Raw genomic sequence first — 6274 nt, forward strand, 5'->3', positions numbered from 1 at the left:
TCTCAACCTCTGCAAGTGCTGGGATTACAAGCGTGCACCCCCACGCCCGGCAGTTTCTTTGTTTTATAAAAGTTGTATTTTATAAGTGTTGATACACCTACTTTTTAAGTTGCAGAGAGCCAGACTAAGTTGCTGAAACTGACTTTAAATCCTCCTGTATCAGCCTCAAGTACTCAGGTTACAGGGATACACCATCATTCCCCACTGATGCAACTTTTTTTTTTTTTTTTTTTTTTGCGTGCCTAGGAATGGAACTCAGGGGCATTCGACCTCCGAGCTACACCCCTTGCCCTATTTTTTTTTTTAATTTTATTTTATTGGTGCACTGTATTCATACATCATAGTGGGATACAAACTTTTGTAGACATACATGCACACATCGCCCAGTCAGCCCCCACCCGATCCCCACCCCATTCTCTCCCCATCCCTCCTTCCCATGCTTGGCTTAGTGGTTGACATCTAGTATTATAGCAATTTATCCAAAATTAAAAATGATAATCTCACATAAAAGTTTCATTTGTCTGATACCAAGCGTTTGATGATTTAAAGATAGCATTTCAATATTTCTTTTTGCTTTCTTACTAGAGCATATTTTTTTCTGTTTTTTTAGGTGAAACTATCATATATTTATATATTTATTTTTCAGAAAAAAATCTATCCTAATATGGAATATGAATTCTAGATACCCAAAACGATCTTGAAAAAGAACAAAGCTAGCAGATATATATTTTCTGATTTCAAACCATATAAAGCTACAATAATTGAAACAGTGTAGTACTGTTCTAAAGGCAGATATATAGACCATTGGAGTTAAATACAAGCCTAGAGCTAAATTCTTCCCTATATTGTCAGGTTATTTTTGACAAGGTTTCCACGAACATTTGGTGGTGGAAATAATAATCTTTTAACTAAATATTGTTGAAAAATAATAATTACATGGAAAAGAATAAAATTGGACCTTTACCTAATCCCATATACAAGTATTAACTCAAAATAGATAAAAGACCTAAATATAAATCTTAAGACTATAAACTTTTAGGAGAAAATCTGGGTCATAAAACCTCACAGCATTGAAATTGGCAGTGATTTCTCGGATATGATTTCAATGGCACAGGCAACAGAAGAATATACAAACTCCCTAAAAAATAAAAGAAAATATTGTATATCCAAAGACAATGTAAACAGAGTTAAAAGTTACTAATAGAATTGGATAAAATATTTCCAAATGCTATATCTGAAGGTATATTAATATTCCAACTAGAAATCCTAAAAATTAACAACAATAAAGGCAAACAATACAACTTAGAGATAGGTAAAAGACTAACATAAATAATGAATCTCCACAGATAACCAATCTTAGTTGTCTGTTAGATGGAAACTCTTGTTTCTCTGGTTCTGGTGAGTGTTACCTATTTCTTCTTTGTAGTTAATCTCTTTGAGTATTTTCTCTAGCGCTGGTTTTGAAGACATAAATTCCTTCAGTTTCTGTTTGTCATGGAAGCTTCTTATTTCTCCATCTAATTTGATAGAAAGTTTTGCTGGATAGGAAATTTTTGGCTGGAAGTTGTTTTCTTTCAGAGTTTGGAATATGTTACTCCAAGCCCTTCTGGCTCTCATGACTTGGTTTGGGAAGTCTGGAGTGATTCTAATTGGTTTGCCTCTGAATGTCAGTTGGCCCTTTGTTTTTGTTGCCTTTAAGATTCTCTGCTTGGCTTCCACATTGGTCATTTTGACAATTATATGGCGTGGGGATCCTCTTCTCCAATCCTGTCTAAAGGGAGTTCTATAAGTTTCCTGGATCTGTGTATCAACCTCTTGCTCTATATTTGGAAAATTTTCTGCTATTACTTCCTTGAAGAGATTGTTGATCCCTTTGGTATCACTTTCTTTTCCCTCCTCTATTCCAATTATTCTTAGGTTAGCTCTCTTAAGATGGGCCCATATTTCTTCAATGTCAGATTCCTGCTGTTGGATATTTTTTTCTAGATTAGAAACTATGCATTCATTTTTGGATTGCTCATCTTCTAAGAGCGAGATTCTGTTCCCCATGTGGTCTAATCGGTTGTTTGTGCTTTGAATTGAGGCCTTTACTTCATTAATTGCATCCTTTATCTCTTTTTGGCTCTCTCTGAGTTCTTTTCGAAGCACCTCTATTATTTCTACAGTTATTTTCCTGATTTGATCTTCTAGAAATCTCTGATTTTCTGTTTTATCAGGTTCTGATGTTGTGGGGTTGTGCACATTCATTACTCCAGTGTTATTCCTCTTTCCCATGATTTCGGAGGTTTGTGCCTTCTCTGGGTTCTTCCCTTGGGTCACTATGGCTTCACTTAAGGTACTCTGGATCTCGAGTCTGTATTATCTCAGACCCCACTACTCCTTTACTGGGTTGTATCACAGAGTCTCCGACCCAGGGAGTCGATAGAGGCTGCTTTAAACTATGGGGGGGTGCCAGGTTGCACGTTCTCCTATGGTGTGATATCTCTGCCACCACCACTCCCTCACTGGGTCAAGTCCCAGGAGGCCCAATACTGCGATTTCTCCTCTGTGGCCCGCAATTTGACTCACTGTTCTTGAGTACGCAGATGTAGCTGTACTGGACTCGGTGAATTCACTGCTGCTGCTGCCGCCGGTGGCAATATGGCGCCTCTGCCACGCCCTCGGCCATGAGGCTGGCGTATTTTTTTTTCTCTGGTTTTGATTTCCACTCTGAATCCCTGCAGCGTGTGCTGAGCTCAGCCACTGGGAGCTTTAAATGCTGTCTGCGCCGAAAGATCCCGCCTGGCTGTTCCGCAGCGGCTCACCTGGCTTGCTGTAGCCGTCCGTTGAGTTCGCCGCTGCCGCCGGGAGTATGGCGCTGCTGCTGCGTCCTCGGGTGCGTGTGTCTCCTCTGTGGCCCTGAGCTCTGTTCTCAGTCCGCTTTCTCTCTGGAGCCTGGTGGTTTTTTTTTGTTTTTCTGGTGATGGTGTTTTCTGGCTATGAAAGGCGCTCTTTTTGTGGTAATGGAGATTGGTTGTTAGCGGGACTCTTAAGCCCCGCTTTTCTCGGTCACCATCTTCCCCTATCTTTTTTTTTTTTTTTTTTTGAGTTACTGGGGATGGAACCCAGGGGCATTCTACCTCCAAACTACACCCTCAGCTTTATTTTTTATTCTTTATTGAGTTGCAAAAGGCCTCACTATGTAGCTGAGGCTGTCCGTGAACCATGATCCTCCTGTCTCAGCCTCCTAAATGCTGGGATTACAAGTGTGTGCCACCACGCCCAGCTTTGTATTTATTTTTAATGACTGCACAGGTGCTAGTGTATTCTCCCTAAGACTATTTTAATACCTTGAAGGGTAAGATCATGTCATGTTTCTTTGGTATTTCTCACAGTGCCTAGTATAGATTTGGCAAACTGTAACAGTACAGATTTAATCACTGGTGGTGATTAAAAAACTGGTTTATATTTATGGGCTATGCAATGTTTTGAGGTCAGCTCCTGGAATGAGAGGGTTGGGCAGAGTCAGACTAGGGATGTGCCAAGTCAGTATCAAATGTTCTCACTGAGACATCAAGTTTTGACTATAATCTGGGAACCTATCTGTATAAAGAACCTAACACAATCGCTGGCTCAGAGGAGGTCCTAATAGTCTCTGTTACAATTGTTAAGATTCTTGGGTTTGCCAGGAGTGGTGGTGCATGCTTGTAATCCCCATGCTTGGGAGGCAAAGACAGGAGGATCACGCAGGTTCGAAGCCAGCTGTGCTGGCTTTAGAGACCCTATTTCCAAAAAAATAAATAAATAAAATAGGTCTGGGAGGGTAGTCCAGAGGTAGAAGGGCTTCCAGGTACCCCAGTACCACCACCAAAAAAAAAAAAAAAAAAAGATTCTTGGGTTTCTTTAGTGTGGGGGGGCTGCTGAGGACTGAGCCCATGAGCTTTCTACCTCTGAGCCACACTCCCAGCCCTTTTTATTGTTTTATTTTGAGCTGGGTCTCACTAGGTTGCTGAGAGTCTTAAGTTGCTGAGGCTCCCCTTGAACCTGTCATCCTGTCTGAGCCTCCCAAGTACTAGGATTACAGGTATGTGCCACCACACCCAGCTTGATTCTTGTTTAATGAGAAGGTATTATTAGGGCTAGTGTTCAAGTATAGCACCTAAAATCATTCTGGGTGGAGTTCAAAACCCACAGTCCAGAAATGACTGTGTCCAAATTGAGCACCGGCAGTAGCAGCCAGGCCTCAGAGGCAGAAAGGGATTATTATTAATTTTTTTTTTTTGGTACCTGGGATGGAACCCAGGGGCATTGTACCTCTGAGCTACACCCTAGTCCTATTTTTTAGTATTTTTATTTTTTGAAACAATGTCTCACTGAGTTGGAAAGGAACTCGCTAAGTGGCTAAGTGGCTGAGGCTGTCTGCGAACCGCGATCCTCCAGTCTCAGCCACCGGAATTACAAGTGTGCACCACCATGCCCAGCCGAAAGGGATTATTATTATTTTTGTGGTACTGGAAATTGAACACAGAGGAATTCTACCTCCGAGCTACACTCCCAGAGCAATTTATTAGTTGGAAATAGGGTCTCATTAGGTTGCTGAGAGCCTTGCTAAATTGTTGAGGCTTGCGTTGAACCTGTGATCTTCCAGTCTCAGCCTCCCAAGTGCTAGAATTACAAATGTAAACCAACACACCTGTCTCAGAAACAGAAGTTTGGTCTCTGATGCTTGAAACAGAGGCTCAGTTGCATTCATATGAATGCTTTTCCTTTCACCCCAGGCAGGTTTTTTTTTTTTTTTTGGTGTGTGTGTGTGTGTGTGTGTGTGTGTGTGTGTGTTATGGGAGATTGAACCCAGAAGCTTTCTATCTCTGAGTGACACTCCCAGCCCTATTTTATTCTTTTATTAATTTATTTATTTGGTACTGGGGATTGAACCCAGGTGCATTCTACTTCTGACCTATACCCTCAGTCTTTTTTATTCTTTATTTTGAAACAGGGTCTCACTAAATTGTGGAGGGTCCCACTAAGTAGCTGAGGCTGGCCTTGAACCTATGATCCTCCTGTCTCAGCCTCCTAAGTACTGGAATTATAGGCATGTACTACTATACCCAACTTTTATTGGCTTTTTATTCATTTGGCTTTCATGCACGGGCATCTTAAAGATGCTGCTTAGTCTGGAGAGGAGCCAACAATCCCAACACAATGCTGTGAACACAGGAGGTACTTAATGAAAGCAGTTCTATTATCTCTCACCTGTTGAAACAGATATAATATGGCAGAAATGTGTAGTGTTCACTTGAGAAGATGGTGCTAAAGAACAGCCATTAACTAGAACAAGATAACTGCCCAAGATTTTCCCTTTTGGCAGTGAGGTAAGACTGGAAATCAAGCAGCCAGTCAGATAAGGATTAAATTTAGTGATGAATTTAGAGGCTATGAAAACATAGTGGAACATGGATAGCAGGGGCTTATTCTTCTTACCTCTTTATACTCAATTGGTAGCGTGGCTGAAGGAGGGAAGTAAGAAATGGGAGTTGCAAAGATACTATTATAACATTCAGCATTATTTAGATTTCTGCTACATGCCAGGCATTTAGCACATATCATCTCCAATCCCATTCATAACTCTATGAAGAGCTGGAGGTGGTGACACACATTTGTAACTGCGGTACTTGGGAGACTGAGACAGCAGGATCACAGGTTCATGGCCAGCCTCATCTATTAAGTGAGGCCCTCTAAAACTTATTGAGATCTGGTTTTAAAATAAAGAATAAAAAATAGGGCTGGGGGTGTCACTCAGAGGTAGAATGCCCCTGGGTTTAATCCCCAGTACCATAAAAACAAACCAAACAAATTCTATGAGGTAGATAAAATTGTCTCTCAGTATTTGGGATTTGTTCATGATCCCATTGGTTATGATATCCATGAAAGTTCAAGTTCTTCATGTAAAATGCATATAATCTACACACATCTTCACACATTTTCTTCCGTACTTTAAATAAACGTGGCCATGTGTGGTGGCAAAGCCATGTAACTCCAGCAGCTCAGGAGGCTGAGATAGACAGATCACAAATTAGAAGCCAACGTTGGCAATATAGCAAGACCCTGTTTCAAAATTAAAAAAAGAAAACAGGAGCCAGCATGGTGGCATACTCCTGTAATCTTAGACCATGGGAGGCTGAGACAGGAAGATCACAGGTTTGAGGACAAGCTCAGCAAGTGGTGAGACTCTTATCAACTTAGTGATTCTTTGTTTCAAAATAAACATAAAATAGGGCTAGGGATGTGGCCCAGA

The sequence above is a fragment of the Muscardinus avellanarius genome (genome assembly GCF_963383645.1).
Source record: "Muscardinus avellanarius genome assembly, chromosome: X".
NCBI lineage: Eukaryota > Metazoa > Chordata > Mammalia > Rodentia > Gliridae > Muscardinus > Muscardinus avellanarius.